At 37.2% G+C, this 19993-nt stretch overlaps 1 protein-coding gene across 2 annotated transcripts in view; it reads right to left on the bottom strand.

Moving 5' to 3' along the window:
• Nucleotides 1–7602, bottom strand: part of LOC139969550 (uncharacterized) — a 204661-nt gene extending 197059 nt beyond the window's left edge. For both annotated transcript variants that reach the window (XM_071974642.1, XM_071974644.1), the window contains exon 1: nt 7485–7602. The gene's annotated coding sequence lies outside the window, so the exon portion shown is untranslated. The remainder of the gene's footprint in view (nt 1–7484) is intronic.
• Nucleotides 7603–19993: the final 12391 nt, after the last annotated feature.

The raw sequence follows: 19993 nt of genomic DNA, 5'->3' as shown, positions 1-19993 counted from the left end.
CAGCCTCTAACTGTAGATAGGTGTAGTGCTCGGTTTCGGAAATACCTTTTTTTTCATTTCCTTTAACGAAGTTTTTTAGTAGCCGTTATAAGAGGTTTTAATAGATGTACACCAATTAATTAACTGTGTCTGAATTTTCGAAAATTCCCTGACCACCATTCTTCATCATTATTCCCTCCATGCAATTTTTACCGGTCTGTTAGGGTTTGAACAAGGGCGGCGAAAGCACTTTCAATCTGGGGGGGGGGGGGGGGCACCGACATCAAAGGGCACTTTGCAGAAATTCGATTGGACTGATGCAGCCTTATATTTAGTACCCTTTCTAACTCTTATTGTATTATCTTATTTGCATATACACATCACTCCATCAACGCCCCCCCCCCCCCCTTCAAGGAAAATATGCATATAGCACTGCAATATCCAATGTGCAAATTGGGAAACAAGGAACAAGTTTTCTTTTGAGACAAAATGAGGTGGAAAACATGCTAGTTGCTAATGTAAGAATCATCTGAATTAGAGTTTATTTCTTGTTAATATGTTAACAATTTTTTTTTCCATTCGAAATAGGTTTGAGTTTGACCCATAGAAATTCATTAAAAGTCAGGGGCGTAGCCAGGATTTGCAAAGTTGTATGCACGACAATCTGAGCGGAGCGCCACCATCGGTTGGCTCGGAGCGCACAAGAAAATTTTTGGTTTTACAAACCCCTAAGATGGCCGGAAACGGCCCTTCCCGAGTGTTCATTCTGGTTCCCTGGCCTTTAATTGCTAACTTGAGACACCTCAATATTTATGTAGAAAAAGGGCACATTTTTAACCTGAGCCCCTGTGCCCCCCCCCCGGTTTCGCCGCCCTTGGGGTTGAAGGTTTTCCTGTATTGGTTGTCCACAGATGAAATTTTGTGCAACATTATGGCTATGTTTTGAAGTGAATTTATTCACGAGAATTTGTGAATTTTCAAATTCTGAACAAATAATAAAAACCTTGAAAAGTGGGGCTTACGGGTATTGTGGGCTGCGACGTAGAATCACCTACAAAAAGCAATGATCCACATAGGAGATGCGGTGAGGTCGAACATGATGTGTGACTGGTGACATCTTCCAAAAGGTTATGGATGGAAAAAAATATTGAGAAATTCTTGGTTCTCAGGCAGAAGTGTACATCTGGTTGGTCATTTCAAGCCCGAGAAGTGCCATTTCCGGTGATCTGGGGGTATCAAAACCAGAAATTATCTTGTACGCTGCGGTGGCGCTCCGCTTAGATAGTAATTCGCCCCCCCCCCCGGGTTAAAAAATCCTGGATACGCCCCTGATTACCATTGACATAATCATGATGAACACCCTTGCTAGCTTGGTAAATTTGGAACTATTTAATTATTCGCCCGCCTTGTCAGGTGACTGCACGTGATATATCTTCACATGTCAATCATCACCAAAATCGGAATTTGGAATATGTTAATGAGCTATATCGATGATATGTCGATTTAAATAGGTATATGTCAATTTGCGTTGCTAGAAACTGGTATAGGTCCAAGGCAATTGACTTCTACCGATTTAATTCGACATATCATCGATTTAAACTAGTAGATGTCGATTTAAATTGAAATATACTGATTTATTTTACATATCATCGTTTTAAATTGGTATATGTCGATTTAAATATGTCGATTTAAACTGGTATAAGTCGAATTAAATTGGTATATGTCGATTTAAATTGACATATACCGATTTAGTTCGACATATCATCGATTTAAACTGGTATATGTCGATTTAAATTGACATATACCGATTTATTTTTCTTATCATCGATTTAAATTGTATATGTCGATTTAGATCGATGATATGTCGAATTAAACTGGTATATGTCGATTTAGATCGATTATATGTAAAATTAAACTGGTATATGTCGATTTAAATCGGTAGAAGTCAATTTAAGCTGCTGGAAACTAGTATATGTCGAAGGAAATTGGTACATGTCGATTTAAATCGGTATAAGTCGATTCCCCACAATTTGAGACTGATTGCCCGCCATAGTGCTGTACTATTTTGGTAGGTTCTACTGCATACACCACTGCGCATAAACGTAAACAGTATACTTTATTCAAATTTCAAGCCAGTCCGTTTTACTATATTCATTACACGTTAACCCAGATTCAAATTTCTTACAAACATTTCAAATGGATGAGCGAACGATCTTGCTAGTCACTGTTTTACTGCTGATGTCGTATTTGAGGCTAATCCAACATCGAAGGCATTTAATTTTAGGTCTTAACACCTAGGAAGGTATATGCGTAGGCTAATGTAACGTCATTATGTGCTAGGCCATACGTAAGGGTTCTAGCCTTTTAGTAACTGCCGTAGCAACCGAGTCCAAAATCATCCGTTTCGAAGTAATCATAAATTACCGTTTTTTGGCCTCTTCAAAAACCGGTGAGTTTGGCGTACAATGAATTATAGTTTATTAGATTTAAGTGGACTGTCATTCAGTTTGTTCTAGTCTCACGAACTTAACGGTGACTTTAATGCACTGTTGGTCGAATCGGTGCGAAGAAAAATAAAATGTATAGCGTCGTTAGGTAGTGTTTCTGTTAAGAAAGGCCCGGCCTGACATTTGAACAAACACAACGTAGGTATACCCATGGAGCTATAAACAGCTCCATGGTATACCTCACGCCTACTGCACGTTCAAAAATAACCGCCAAATTACAACTGGATAGAGCGGATATTATAACTTAGTCGGAAATCTCAGGTCACCATAAGTCCGCGACCGTTCACATTACATTTATCAAGAACGCAAGAGGGATTGCAGAAACCCCGAAAGAAGGATTATTCTTAAAAACACACACAGACTTGAAGTACGAGTACGCGAGCGTTCACACAAACACACACACGCATGTATGCAAACACCCATACACATACATGCACTCAAACCGATGAAAGCATCATACTTCTATGACATCGTGAAATAGCACCAACATAATATTGGGTTAAAATTATCACAAATTAATTTCTATGCAGAGCATATTTTTTTATTCAAAATGGTATCTTAAATGATTTGATTTAATATATGTTTATTGATATTTCCTAATTATTTTCAGTTGACTAACACTTTGAAAACTGTTGCTTTTTTTACTAACTCTTAATTTGCCTTTAATCGCTTTTATGGAATTTATCTATCATACGTTTTATTCTCTCTTATTAAGCATAATTGTATTTTATGCTATTTATACTGAAATGAAGAAACGGAAACTGAAACTATAACTCGATCTACCACAGCTAGGACATGTTTCTTTTGAATTTATGTGTGCTATGAAAAAGAGGTTCGACCCACACCCTCTATCCACTCTTGTTCAAACATTTATTTATTGGATGCCACCATATACAAATTGAAATGATAAAACTACCATTAATTTTTCATGCACAACCAACCTGAACATTCTGCACCTTGCTTGCATTTTGTGTGCATTGAAACCTTAGCTTGTTTTAGAAACTTGTCTAACATTCTGTCCAGATGTTGATAAAGGAATGAAAAGAATGTAGTTTCACAGGTTTACATTAGCAAGACTTGAGAAATCAGCAGAAAGCTGTACAAATAGAAAAATCTTATATTAATACCAAGTATTATTCTTAGTAATGTCACTGGGATTTTAAGAGTTGCGCCAGCGCCGGGATACAACATCTTAAAAATTGTTTGCGTCCGCTCAGAAAAAACTTGCGTCCCCACGTTCCTCCATGAAAACATGCACTTTAAATTACCTCTACAGGAACGCACAATACTTAGTTATAATGACCCCTGACAAAAGCATTGGCTTGTGCGCAACGGATATCCTATAGTATAGGTTTATAATGTGCATATTGAAAATCATAAATGCAAATTATACAACTCATGCCTATGGAAACGTGGGGACATTAATATTATATGTATTATCTTAGATTACAAATAAATTCATGTGTTTGCACTGAAACCCTTTACAAGGTGTACTTACTATATAAAGAGAAGTGCAACTCATAGCAAGAATATTTTGACATAATGTGGTAGCCCATACATGCAATACAGACACAACTCTTTAAATGTACATTAATATTCACACAGATTGAAACAGATTGAAAGAGGAAGGTGCCAACTGCATTATCAGTACGCAGCTGGTACGGTACGGTGCCAGCATTATTTTAATATATGCCAGCATTAATTTGAATTTATGTCCACATCAAATCAATTTATGTAGACATAAAAAGTCCTGCCTCCTGATATGTCGTCATAATTTCTGAATTTTGTCCACTGTGGCCAACCATACACGTTGTGATATTTGAGAGTGCACACAATTATGAGAGCCTATACTACAAATTTTGCTATCTCTACACCGGACAGCAACGTTACAATTAATTGCATTGAGACCGTCGGTATAATGCGCTATATAAATAAGTTATTTAAACATAATACGTTGTGTTAATTGAGCACGATAAATGCAAAAAATGTTTGCAGACAATGGTAGGGACTATTAGCCAAACAAATCACAGGAAATTTGGGAACGCATCATTGACTGCTTTCAGCATAAAACTTCTTTGTAACGCCGGGGAGTGTTTTTTAACCTTATACTTTGCGGTTGATTGTTATCATTTATTTGTTTTGAATCAAATTCAATCATCTATACAAAGGATTGGAAGAATGTTGGTTCTTTTGAGAAGTTGCGGTTTTTTTTAATGAAAGAAAGAAAGATATTATTCCAAAAAGTACGAAAACATGTTATTGGAAACCTGCTCAATGTGTCGTTGTACTCTTGTTTACACAATTTACACGTTGACACTGAGGGTTACATCTACGATTTGTGCAAACAGATGAATATTTTTTTTAACTCCCTGGTTTAAAGTTGCAGGTAAAACGGCATGTCTATTAAGTGTTTATATGAATGAGGAATTGTTATAACGGAACGCCATTACTGTTTTAGATATGTGTAACCATTTTCTTTAAACTTTCCTAGCTTCCAAAATTGTTATTATTTTGAATTCTTATACATGAACTCATACTTTCATTTGTGGCTTCATCATCTGTTACAATTTGTTGAATCACAGTGTTCTTGTGTTTAATTGTTTCTACCTGCAGGGTAAGTTGCATCACATAATTTAAAAAACAAAAAAGCACCCACGGTTACAGTTTACCGTTAATCAATGAATCACAGGTAGGGATGTGTCTGCTGTATAAAGCTTTACAAGATTGATTGCCCTACACAACAAACAATAACAACACCACTGAACTGAACAATGTGGCAACAAACACGTAGTTAATGTACATCCCACCCGTACAGTATACCCACAAAGAAATGTGTAATACCCACACGTTTATAGTACTCGAGTCCAGTTTTCTGCACTCGGACTTTAGACCAATTCCAAGTTGGTATATCATCTTGCTTGGCAGATCTCTTATTTCTGAAGTTTACTCTTTGAGTGTCCAGAATGAGCACTTATGTAAGGAGTCAATGCAGTCTTACACATTTAGCCACACACACAATGAATATCTTCTTGTTTAAAGCAAATCATATGAAGCCAATGCTTTGATTGGTTGCTGCTATTCGTCATATCGTAGATTCTTTGGCATAAACGATAGTGGCTTTGTAATTTATATAGAGACTGTGTGTATACGGTAATTCTCACAATATAACTCCATTTCAATTAGATCCTTTCATTGTTCAAAGCTGTTTCAAAGTTATGGTTACAAAGATAAAACGGTGATCATTAGATGTCATTTTGATCTTAGTAATACAGTGAAAAGCAGTGTGATGTGACAAACAATAATTCACAATGACACAGGCTGTCCTGAAATGACCATTGACCTCAACAACTGGCTTCTTGTACTAAATGTGATACATCAAAACACTAAATATGACATCTGTCCTTGTTGAAATATTGTGATAAACAATGGTTTCCACAATTTGACCCCTGGTGAACTCAAACGAATATATGACCTCCGCCCACAACATATCACAATATCACAATATTGGGACTACTAGCCCCCTTCATCATCTACATGGCTGGCTGGTGAATGCCAGCTGAACGTACACTCTCAGGCGCGTATCCAGGGAGAGGCGTTGGGGCGTGCGTCCCCCGGGTAAGAAAAAGAGGAGAGAAAAAGAAAAGAGAAGAAAGGGAAAAAAGAGGGGGAAAATGAGGAGGAAGGAGAGGAAGGAAGGGAAAAGAGAAAGAAAAAAAGAGAGAAAAAGTAGAAAGGGAGAAAAGGAGGGAGCAGAAGCAAAACGCCAAGACATCGCCAAGATGGTGGCGCTCCGCTTAGATAGTACTTTGCGCCCCCCGGGTTAGAAAATCCTGGATACGCCCCTGCATATGGTGTCCGACAAGGTTGTGTAATGTCAGAGTTTTTAATCCTTTTGGTCATCGACTAGATAATGAGAAATGTAACTGGGGCAGAGAGAAGTGGAATAAGGTGGAATTTAAACAATGTTTTCGAATACTTAGATTTTGCTGACATGTTATCTTCTAAATTTGATCATGTTCAGAGGAAGACTAATAGAGTGGTGAATGAGACAGCAATGGTTGGATTGAAAGTAAATGTTGTTAAATGCAAGATGATGAGGTTAAATACACAGAATGAGCAGAAGTAAGCGGTCTACGATGTAGAGATTGAGGATGATCCTGAATTTATCTACCTTGGTGCAAAAGTTAATAAAATTTGATGTGCAACAGAAGATATTGAATGCCGGTTGGGGAAAGGTACGGCAGCATTCTGGAGCCTGACTAGAATTTGGCACCAAGGAGACACTGGGAGACAACGTAAAATCACTCTATTTAAAATCCTTGTATGATCAGTATGCTATATGGATGGGATGCATGTAAGATAACTCAATTAGAAGAAAAGAAACTGGATACCTTCCAGTATAAATGCCTGAAGAAAATACTTAAAATAAGATACCCACAGACCATCAGTAATGAAGAGATGGAATGAGTGACCAAATTGAACAGGATAAGTAATGAAATCAAGAGGAAAATGGAACTGGCTAGGACATGTGCTGCGAAAGACAAGGCAGACAACAATTACATAACTCTGAGATGGACCCAGAAGGTTCAAGAGAAAGGCCTCAAACAACATGGCGAAGGACAGTAGAGAAAAAGAGGAGGAGAGCAGGCTGGAATAGTTGGAACGATGCCAGGACAGCAGTAGCGAACAGGAAAAATTGGAGGGAAGACGTCTTGGCCTCGTGTGCCTCTTGGCGCAGAGAGCGTTAAGTTAAGTTAAGACTGTTGCATTACCACATGCCCTGTAAGCATACACGTAATATCCGACAAAATACTAGACAGTGCTGTAACAATACAACACGGTCTTGTACGTTTACTTCAGCACCACGTAAATCAACACCGCGTACAGACGCAGTAGGCCTACCGCATAATTTGAACTGAAACATGCTAACATAGGCTACAGTCTATTCTGACTAACACATTTAAATAAATAGTACTTCTGCCTGGATTACCTACTTACATGAATCTGAGACACAGGTCGTAGAAGCGTCTATTTGACAGAATGATCTGGTAAAGCGAGAAAATTCCTATCAATACCTGTTAAAATTTCAACTGTTTTTAACTGGAACCAACTTGACCTGTTAACGACAAATGGGTTGAACAGGTATTGCGACCAAAACCAGTTCATACCAGTTAATTACCAGTTAAAGACCAACTATGGAGACAAATTTTTTTTGGGGGGGGATTTCCAATTAATTTTGGAGTTTACATACCCATAATCAACATGTGTAAAAAAAAAAATCTTCGAAAACCTACTATAACCCATCAAAAAAAGTAGTCACGTGACATGTACCTCTGGAATGTCTGAAAACAGAGATTGACCCAAAGGAGCCGCTATTCACCGTGTGACGTCATGTTTGGTATACCCGCGAAAATCAAACGCTGAAATAGGTACTGTTTATACACAGATAGCGAACAATTGTACTGTATTTGGACTTCCAATTTCGAGCGTTTGAAAAGAATATAAGTTTATAAAACAAGTATATAAGTTTCGCAGAATGAGACATTTGCATCATACGCAGGGGCAGGCAGTGGCGGAGCTAGGGGTATTGGTCAGAGGGGGCGAGAATGGTCTGTAGGGGCGCTTTCGACACTATCTAAGCGGAGCGCCACCATAGGTTGGCAAGGAGCGTACAGAATTTTTTTTGAGTAAAGACACTCCCAAGATCGCGGGAAATGACACTTTCCGGGCCTTGCTAATTTGCAAATAAATGAAGAATAGATAGGTGTCATCGCCATTTGTGACAACTAGGAGGTTTATATGGGTGTTTATATGAGCATTTTGTCAGAAAATTACACCAACAAAATGTGACAAATGTCAAAAGATAGATGAGAGCGCAATAAAAAAGTCAATAATCGCGAATAAGTAAAAAGTAGTAAAAAGCCGGAAAGGTCGCCAGCAGTTCATTTGAGTCCGTCGGGGGGGGGGGGGGGGAACATTCGCCCCCTGACTGTATGGACGCTCCGCCACTGGGGGCAGACTCATGGGCATGAGATACTACGGGTGCTGAAAAATCTTTCCGCGTGGATCTCACAAATTTGATCCGAAGTCTACGGCGTTTTAGATCGGTTCTTCTACTCGGATAGCTAAAAAAGCTGATGCTTTTGTTGGCTGAGGTATAACTGCAACCCCAAACAACACAGAATTGTGTCATTTCGTTGGAAAAAGAGGAATATCGTTGACATTTTTGGCAGCTCAAATATACAACGTTACTCACTAAAAGTATTGTTGTGAGTGAGGTATACCAAAGATGACGTCACATGGTCACCTGATGTCTTAGGAATGTTTCAGGAATGTCTGAAATAGGTTTCCTAAAAAGCTGACTTTTCTTCCCATTTTCACGTAATTAACGGCCGAAATTGGTAAAGTTATTAACAGCAATATTATTGAAGTAAGTTAAGGATTACATACATGCAAACTGTTTGGGATTTTATGTTCATCGAAAAGTCTCCATAGTTGGTCTTTAAATACCAGTTAATTTAACAGGTACCTGTTAAACCAGTTGCTTTTAACAGGTAATATACCTGTCGAAAACAACTGCTTTATCAGGTACACCAGTTGCATTCAACAGGTGCCAGTTGGTTTTAACAGGCATCTGTTAAACCAGTTGATTTTAACTCCTTTAACAGTTAATTTAACAGGTACCTGTTAAACCAGTTGCTTTTAACAGGTAATATACCTGTTGAAAACAACTGCTTTATCAGGTACACCAGTTGCATTCAACAGGTGCCAGTTGGTTTTAACAGGCATCTGTTAAACCAGTTGATTTTAACTCCTTTAACAGGTAACAGTCGCTCTTAGCAGGTACCTGTTAACCTGTAGTGAACAACCGGAACAACAGAGATGTGATACAACTTATGTCTAATCACTGAATTGTTTATTCCATATGGTACATTAAGATACCATATGGAATAAAATAAATATATTAATGAAAAATTCTTATTTATGCGAGAGAAGTTCTTCCAGATAGTATATGATCTAATACGTAGCATACACTTGCATTATTTTGCGTGTATTCAAATGTGATTGAGACGAGCTTGAATCTATATTTAGATCAGTGATTCATAGTCTATGAAAGAAAGCCGCATATTGCCAAGTCAAGATTAATGTATAAATTATATTGTGATTCAATCCTTTCTAATTTTTGTTGTTTCAACCTTTTGGTATAGTTCAATTAGATTTATAATTTTTAGTGACACGAAACTCTCAAATTGGGAGGCCTTAGACAATTTGAGAAGTGTTTATAATTATATTTTGTACGAGGTTTAAGTTTACCTTTGACTTCAACACCATATTCAGTTTCGAAACCGCCAAGAAACGCCGGCTTGCTGTTTGCACAGCGTAAGCATGGCTTGGCTTAGTTTCATACGATCACTCCGACACAAATAAATTGATATGAAAAATCATTTTTGTGAAACTTTTTAAGCATCTTTCAACTGTAACTCATCCGAGAAAGTCTATGAAAGAATGAAAATATTAACCGCCACCATCGGCCTACCTGTTATTCCTTAAACTTAGAGGTAAAACACTGCACTAATGTTAATTGTTACTCATGTTAGGCAACTAGTATTATGGTAAATGTTACGCTACGCAGTACGTGTAACCGTTGTTAGGCTGGCGTTTTGCAATTCACTAGTACAACGATAGTGAGTAGCCTAGGCTTCTACTGGGTTCTGTAGTGCATTCTCAACACCAAACTGCATTCTAAACGCCAATTAAAGAGGTCATGTTACGAAAATCGAACGAATCGAGAGTAATTCCCTCAAAATTTATGATAAAATCTAAATGTTGAAAACTGTTCTCATAACCCTTTAAACCCCAAGCACTAATGAGTTATTAAAGTTTTTAAATTTTCACCCGGAAGCAGACCTCTGAAAAACGTTATTTCCTAACAACACAACGATGACGTCATGTTAGGAATACAAGTGCTAACCACAGACAGGATGCGCGACGTGCAATATCTTACGAAAATGCCGATCCGTTGTGTTGTTGGAGGATGCCTTCCGCATCGATGGCCGAAGGACAACAAAACACGGCGATTATGGACCAAGTTTGTGCAGAACGCCAGGTCCAATTTAACTTGGTTCTTTTAGTGTGGATCATGCCATATTTAGTTTGTGAATTACAATATTTTCTTTTTAGAAGAGCCTGATATTATAAATTAGTCATAAAGTGACAAACTTTAAGACAGGGCTGGAAATACCGCATCTTGAGGTTGAAACCACATCCTAAATGGTAAAGAAAAAGTAACATTCAACATATCTAGCGTTAAGAACGATACCGAGACGGGGTTTCAACTAAGTATAAGCTATTTTCTCTTCGATATATAATGTCAATTTGTTCTGCCGTAGGACTATTTCTGTTAATAGTAGTTCCTGGACTTTACTCCCCTGAATAGATTATTACGAAATATTAATATATATATATATATATATATATATATATATATATATATATATATATATATATATATATATATATATATATATATATATATATATACATGGACAGTGTTTATAGTTAGATGTTATTCTCCATTGATAAGTTAGATATCAATTTTCAATTGGTGTCAACTGTTTATGTTGTTGTTAAAATCACAAGCTTTAAGCAATTATATCAAAAAGAACTAGTAAATCTATAGACCATGCATCAATAAAATACTCCAAATGTATCGTCATGAGCTGACATATATTCAATATTTTCCTTATTTGGCTTCGAAGTATTTTGCATTGAGCCGTTTTATTTGTTTATCTCTGTAACCTTTGTACCGATCTCTCTTTTTCTTCGTTCTGCCACCAATGCCAAGGCATTCCATCATACAGTGGCTATATGCTGACAGACAAATCTCATGAGAGTAAATACTAGTTGCATAGTTGACTTCAATGTTGTAAGCATATCAAATTGTTCTATGATTACCACTCCTCAAAAGGACTGATAATTTCTCATCTCGAGTACATGTTTACTTGGTCTATGTTGTATTTTACTTGCTATAGGCAAAGCTGATCATTGAACAAAATGCAATAAATGTTTTTCTCTTTTGTCAAACAAAGATTCGTATGAATTTTTTTCATTTCTTCCATACGACACTGGTGTTTAGTTTGAATGGTTAAAGGGGGCCCTGTTGACGAAATTCTGAAATGTGCAAAACGTTTCAAACAAAATAGACACATAAACATGACTTTTATGAGTTCTTTTAGGGAAATTTATTTCTATGTTTTTCGTAACATTGACGCCGGTCTTTGAGTAAAAAAAAAATCACAGGGTACTACCAATTAACTGAGAGAGACAAAGATACATTACAAAAAAATAATTGGTTAATCTTCATACATCAATGACATTTTCCACGGCTTGCGCTTCTTTAATTTCAAAACAATGGCGTGCCAACACGGATGGCAAAACGAAACACACATCACTATTTGGTCGTCTCGCTTGAGGTCAGCAAATTTGATCGATCGGTCATCGTGCTTTACCGTTAACCTTATCATTTTACCAAAAGTACGTTTAAGAGCTGTACCACAATGTAAAAATACCTCACCAACACAAAACTAGCATTGCTAGATACAGGTTGCAAAACCCTACAATGGAATGACGTACTTTCGTACTGGTTTCAAACCTCGGCACAAACAATCAGTGTCCATGGCCTAGTTGGTTAGGCTGTCCGCATAAGAGGGTAACTAAGTTTGATGTGAAAATGCATCTCATGAGCTGACATGTTATTAATGGTAATGGAAAGAAAGCAATATCAAACAATATACTGTGTCGTCATTTAGTTGTTAGCAATGTCGAGAAATTCACCAAGGTTAATTAGTTATGACGTCGTTCCCGGAGAACGGGATAAATTGGACAACGCCACGATATCTCTATCCCGCTTGATAACAGTACAATCTTGATTTGGGTTAGACGTAAATTTGATAAGTTCTACGAATTTTCTGATGGTTCCGAGAAATCGTATATGCCATTTATTATTTCAAATGATCTAGCTGATGAATACCGCTATACCTCGTATAAACCGCTATTACTTCAATTTAATAAATTAAATGAACATTCTGACAGATATGTTGGAAAAGTAGGCTGAGACTGATAACGCTAACTTTAGAACGTGAAATAATTCGCCCTATAAGGATATCAGTTGTGTTTTCTGCTTAATTTCCTTATGATTCATTTCAATTTCAATGATACAGTTTTTTTCTAAAATCTCCAACGTTGAACACCTTGGTAACTAAATATGAAAATCAATTTACCTTGAAGTGAATGTTAACTTGGAAACGAATCCTTTGCGGACGACGATGCCTTGATTTAATATCCAAACTAGCTTGATCTCTATTCCAAATAAGAGATTCAACCTTGTGTCGGTTCTACCAACCACAGGGTAGTCAAACTAACTTCCCATAGGCAAACAACTATCATGAAATATGTATTTAGCGTCTTTAAGGTTTGAAAGTGTGTCGCTCTATACAAATGATATAGGCTACAACTGAACTAAATCAATGGAAAGTAAAGCAGCTAAGCTTATTATATTTCAATGATTACACTAAAGATTCCGGAAACATGGAGAAAGATATTCCAACTAAATCAAATATTAATTCAACAAATGTTTTACGTGCGATATCACAATACAAATAGCAGAGACAAATACCTAGGTCCATCATGGACAATGTCGTTTTAAACAGCTCATACCTTCAAATTCATATCTGAATGACAAAACATTTTTGTGGAAAAGCGAATCGATAGCAAAGTAAGTTGCGCAAATTGATAATAATTTGCTGGAATCTGATAAGTCAATAATGTCATTACAAATTGTCTTCTTTCAAACTAATGACTCATATACTCTCATTTTGGCCTATAAATATGAACCACGTGATTATATCTGTGACCCAGAAATGGTCTATAAAAATTGTTAAGGGTTGCTGGTGATTTGGACTTTCAAAGACGGACACATAGTTGTGCAGTTGAATACCCTTTTAACGAGAAACGTCATTGATCAGATTATATGAAAATAGAAGAAACCATTCTTCGTTCAGTAAACGCTGCGCTCAACATATCATTCAAGAAACGTTTACTCCCGCCAAACTCAAACAGGACTAAACGAGATTGGCAATTTGTGATGTTCAATTGGACATGTTAGAATAGTATTGTTTAATATGCTTAGGAAGTATTCGCAAATCCAAAACTACAATTTTTTCCAGGAATTAAATATAGCCGTAACATTACTTAATGGATACTACATAACACCAAACTGCCCCTCCTTGGCATTAGCTATAATTCCTTTAATACATTATGATAACAGCAATGACTTGCGTCAGTCTTTGGGCGTGAAAGTATACCAATCGTTAATTTCATATAAGTATTGAACTAACTTTGTATTGCAGCTTGTTCGTCATCCTTCAGGAACCAAAGATCCCTTTCTTTTAAGTCATCCTCTTGACTTGATAGTCATTCATAATCGTAATTTTACAAAATGTTTGTATTCATCTTTGGAACGGTCCAGTTACACGATTAAATCAGGAGGAGAAAAGGCAGCCTATATAGTTCTTTGTCGAATATGATATAGATATAGTACAAACCTAGAAATTCCGGTTAACGCGTCTCTTTATAACCTCTATTAAATATAAAACATATTGTCAAAAACTGTTGGTGTATATATAATAGAAACGAACCTAACAGTCTACAGTTAATGGCATTTCTTAAAACGACAATTCTATTGTTAGAAAGACATTCCTTCCTTTCAGTTCTCGAATATACCCAAGCAAGTGCGTGCATATGCATGCGTGCGTGTACTATTGTAATTAACCCTTTGCCAAATTTTGTGTTTTGAAAACTGCATGCTCAGGATACTGTGACGTTACTCCTGAGTTGGACTATGGGTTTACAGCTGGCATTACGCTAAATAAACCTTGCCTGTGTTATTTAACAGATGTAGGCTATGTAAGGTTTCATACTTGTCTTTATGCATAAAATTATATGTCTCTACTATAACATTGTACAATTGATTTCAAACACCACGGACGAAAGTGCATCGAATTTCGCACAATCTGATTGCCTATGTAACCCACTCAACATTGTGATCGATCGTCGTATACAGAAGAAGTATTATCTCGAGTCCACAGTATATCTACATAGGATGTTATGACTCAAACGGACACGCCCGGACTCGTTATAGATTACACATACGACTTCCACAAGAATAATAGCAACAGTGGAATTTGAGGAATACATTTACCTCAGTCGGTATCTCTTTCCATTCTAAAGAATAGTGTTATATATACTATAGCTAAGACTCACCACGTTTTTCATTGACCAAAATAAAACAGTAATTTTACATCTACAGCTAACCTGAACATTATGTAGGTGGTTTTATCTCAAAACACGCACAGGGTGATGCATCAACCCCATGCATTTCGCAATTAATGACGATTTATGTAAAGCATTACTATTACAATTATAATCCATAAGCCCTTGCTGGTTTCTCCCACATTTTGTGGTCGCTTAAGCGTCGTAAAAGTAACTGCTGAGTATTATTATTTTTGTATCCCAAAACAGCAGCAACACCAGCGGCAGCAGCATCAACGTTTCAAGGCATAATACCACCTGAAAAACAAATAGAATGTGATTTACATAATTATGTGACACCGGTACAAAGTCTACAGTTCCTATTACTCTTGTGTGACCTGTATGGGCAAACAATGTTGTGTATAGCCCCCTAGTCAATCAGGGGATATACACAACCTAGTATTGTTGTTAGTGACGATACGTTCCTCCGTACTGTGTTAACAAGTGTCTGTGAAGAAGTGAGTAATTATCATTTAAAGGGGTTGTTTCCAAACTATATAAGAACAAAACAAAGACCTGAACTGTGCAAATAACAACGAACCGAGCAGTGAAACAAGTTTCTGATATGTTGACGTCTCTCCAGAAGATTGCAGCCTCAACACGGCCCGTCAGTAAGTTAATACTTTCGCTAACGTTTCCTTGCAATTACATCCCGGAGAAACTTGCAGGCACTGATTGGTGTTTATTTAGGTTTAAACGTTATATGTTAATGATACACTAACACATACTCAATTAATCAAAGTTCCCTAACCTTGCTAAAAGCGAGCCGCTTGTGGATTGAATTTGTAAACATAAAATCTCTTAAAATGTCAATTAGCAGCGCCTGGCGTGTTCCAAAAACAAAGCATTGTTAGCTTATGAAACATAGTTTCACAATGGTCGTCGAAAAGTACTACACAAGTAGACATAAACCATTGGAGTATTCTTACCGCCATTACTACCGACCTTATGCTTCCACCGTCCCTTAGAATTTTACACCAGTAGTTAAATAAAAAGAATATAAACTTCAAAGGAAGCATTAATTAAGGATCATGAAAAGTACATGCTGTGGTACCTGTTTGATAAATTAAATTGTAATTCAATATCTCGACGTGCATTGCCTTTGTAAACTAGGAATATATCAGACACCTTTCTGTATTCTTTGCTTATTTTGCGAGGCTATTTGTCAGATATGTTGTAATTAGTTAGTACTTAAACATTCGTTTTCACCCTAAACGGAAAATATATGTTGTCGTGTTTAGGTGGCTTTAGAAATCTCACATCATATTAATGGTATGAAGTTAGCTAGTTTTACTCTTTTAGAAGAATATAACAAAATAAACATCTGCATCTAACGTGTATGCTTTTAGGGAAATATGAAACATTCTTCAGACGGTTATCTTTCGACAGGACTTGACGATCGGTTTGTGCGTTACTGTGATATGTCAAATTTTTTAATGACTTTTTATTTGATGTGTCTTTTCAAATATTTCAATGATACTTTGCGAAACGGTGATAACTTATGTCCCAAAATCATTATAATCACCTGAAGGTTAGCCCACAACATTCTATGATGTTTAATTCCTATGCTGATGATATCCGAAGTACTGATGTAAAATAGTCAATTAGATTATTAAACGTCTTTCCGAATCCATAATATCACATCATTACTATTTGAAATCATGATTGGAAAACTGACGGCTATAAGTTTCATGCTTCATTTATTTATTAATTCGTATGATAATGTTTGAAGAGAATATGCCCATGATAGAATAACATATTAATTATCAATCATGAGATCAATTCTGAACTAAAAACACAATAACGCGTACGAGCCATTAAATGCAACATTTAGTAAAAATTACCTTTTTCGACCATACACCGAAACAGTAAAATCAAAACCCCTGTTTAATTGAGACGTCACCTCGACTGTTACATGATCCCGACCTGGTCCACCACTAGTAAGTTTTGGACTCCCACCTGTACCATCACCCCAGTTATCACAGGCTTCAACGTATGTGATCACTTCATTTTCTTGACGATGGTATGTGAACTGATGTGTTTGATCTTCAAGCAACACGAAACATGGACTTTGTTTTTCTTGATAGAGTAATTCGTCCCCATCCTGCAGTACTCCAAATGCGAGGTTGAATCGTCCACCCTGTGACTTGCATACACTGTTATACATATCAATCGCCTGGCTTATTCCATATGCAACCGACGTGGTACCCCCAATGAGTTTACATGTAGCAGCAGCAGCAGTGCCGAGCATCGCCATGGTGGTAACTGAAGAACAAAGAGAATGTGATTTACATATGTGATACCTTTACAAAATTTTCAGTTTCATGTACGCATAAGTGCCTGCATGGGCAAACAATGTTGTGTGTGTCCCTTTAGTCAATCGGGGGACATACACAACCTTTCTGACGGCATTTCGTTTTTGGTTGATGCCTTTTACAGCTGTACCTTTCTTTGATTGTTCCGCCAAAGCAGTAGTACATTTAACTATTGAGGGCAACAATGCCTTCTCCTTCACATTCCACTTTAAACGTACCAGGTGTAGGATTGTCGTACTGTTTATGTTCTTCCGTATTTGTACGTAGAAACCATAATTGCTGTTTATTCCGTTGATAGTCTTCGTACAGGTCTGGTTTTGGCAAATCTTCTAGTTTTTTTTTACTGCAATGGCAATAAAGGCAGATTCAGTGTCCATCTCAACATACTCCTAAAAGTTTCGTTCGAAATATTTGTCCAAGAAATTGTAGTTAAATTGAAGCATGCCAAACTTTGCATAATGATATACGATAGAGATACATTTTTAGAGGTAAGTCCATCGCAATGGAGCGCTTGGCAGATTCTTGAAGATGGGACACATTTCCACAAATTAAGGTTTAAGATCATCCGGTACGTGAATATCGCACTCAATAACACTCAACAAGACTACTGGTTGTCTCAAATGGCACGTACTATTGTTTCCGGTTGAAATTTACTAGCTTGTTCGAGTGGTAAAGCAAGTAGACTGAAGAAAAAGTTGGAGATGTTGGCAACTTTTTATTATTTGACAATACTGACATTCCCATATTTCTTCGTAGTTGAAGCCAAGATATTGTATGTAGGCACTGATTTCTTTACGTTCGTTTACGGACTTCGAAACTCTGTAGCTGTTTTCTATGTGTGACATTTGTTTATTGTCAAGTTACAATCGTGAGCGTGCCAGTAGCATCAGTGGAACTGGTAAACGGTGTTTGTTTTTTGAAAATAACCATCTACTGGTATAAGTCATATTCCCACTGGCTTTTCATAATCATTCCACTTGGATGTCGAATACGAACACTTTCTACGTGAGCCTTCCACTCTAACCACTCGATACTCACTGGACGACTCCTTTCTAACTTGAAACCCGTTTCTTCCCGGCGTCGCAGATAGCCTGGGCCCGTTGGGCATGTTCTGCATGATTGTCGATATAAGTAGAGTGCGTTCGCATCAAAACCGACAACTTTTGGATTGTAGATTTGTTTTTCTCTTGATGGCGGTGGAAAATAACCGATGGTCTACCTACTTGATTTGTACGGAATGTAAACAAGAAAACGGTTTAACTTTTGCCATCTGAAAAAAATCATGGTGAGTCCCGGCACGGATATTCCGACTTTAAAGACATCTATATCCCGTTCTTTGTAGACGTTAACCATCTTCTCTAAAGCGTACAAGAAAGATGCCACGTCTAAATTATTGTACCTCATTAAAAATCTTTCATCGTGGATATGCCCTCTTCATGGCACTCGCGATGACAGTAGGCATAATCTATACTTCAATCCATACTATTAGATTTCTTCAAGTCACTTTAGAATGCCTCGCAAATCCAACGTTTTTCTTGAAACCGTCGTTTGGTTTTCGAAAAGCTGGATTGTTACCTGGACGAGTTCTTCAGTGGCCATCATATGTAATTGGATATTAAGACTATGTCTCAGTTAACCCTTCGTTTGAAGTTGGTCCGTATTTCCAACCAATACCTTACATAGAACTTCGTTTAAATCTTGAACATAACAATTTTCCACACGCCCTAAACTATATGGCAAGAAGAGATTCTAAGAATAACGGACGGGATTTTCCAACTTTAATTTGTCATCCATACCATAGCCGCTTGTATAGGTTGCACCATCAGTAGAATTATTTCTCATTTGCAGGTGATTCGCAGTATGCGATCTACTTGGATCCTTCGCGTCAGCTTTGTGACTTTCATATTTCGTCGGATCGGACCCTCATCCTCTTTTTCATGTGGCTCTTTTCTGATCGTCCACACATCCAATTGTAAGGTGAGGGTGGGTGAAAGGTGAGGATGTTCCTTGTCTCTTAGCAGACCGCTCTTTTTCATTAGACGACTTATCATGAGTCTTCAAGTGTCTAACCAACGCATCTCTTCGTATAAATATCTGTTCACAGACGGTACAGGTGTTGATCGTTCCCTCTACATCGTGTTTACTCTGGTGTTAAGGCATTGCGTTTTGAAAAAAAAATCTGTGACACGTCTTACAAACAAAGTCTCCCGCGCCTACGTGTACACTGGCCATGTGACATTGCAGATGATGTTGAAGATTAAAACCTTGCGGGCACAAGGAACATATGACTGTCATTCTTACAGTGATGTACGGTAAACTTTAACAACCAAGATAAAACAATATTGTAATTAACGTTATGTACACTTGTAGATGTAAACGGTTTGAAGTCAAATGACTGAATAAGTCTTGGACGAAATCACTTGTCTATGTTCATAACTGGATCATGTCCCGCTCTTCGCCGGTCAGTATATTCCACTATTAAGAGAGGTGTTTTGTAGTTGTGTTGCATCTTAAAGAGTCAAAATAAAATAAAACTGTTAGCAAACTGCTTATTCACTAGCGAGCCTGTGTAAGAGAATGTGTAAAGTTAAGTTGGCCTGACGTTTCGATACTAGTAGGATCTTCTTCAGAGGCTAAATGGCAACGTGTCATTTGGCCTCTGAAGAAGATCCTCCTAGGATCGAAACGTCAGGTCAACTTACTTTTACACTTTCTAAAAGAGTCATTGTTTTGTTGCTCTCTAAATATTTTGAGAACAACACTTCACATCACTAACCTATTTTAATTTCGTGAATGTATATTATTATCACCAACCTATTATCG

Source organism: Apostichopus japonicus, chromosome 7, assembly GCF_037975245.1.
Source record: "Apostichopus japonicus isolate 1M-3 chromosome 7, ASM3797524v1, whole genome shotgun sequence".
Taxonomy (NCBI): domain Eukaryota; kingdom Metazoa; phylum Echinodermata; class Holothuroidea; order Aspidochirotida; family Stichopodidae; genus Apostichopus; species Apostichopus japonicus.
The sequence above is the reverse complement of the archived record's forward strand: the minus strand, read 5'-3'. Positions and strand labels throughout refer to the sequence as shown.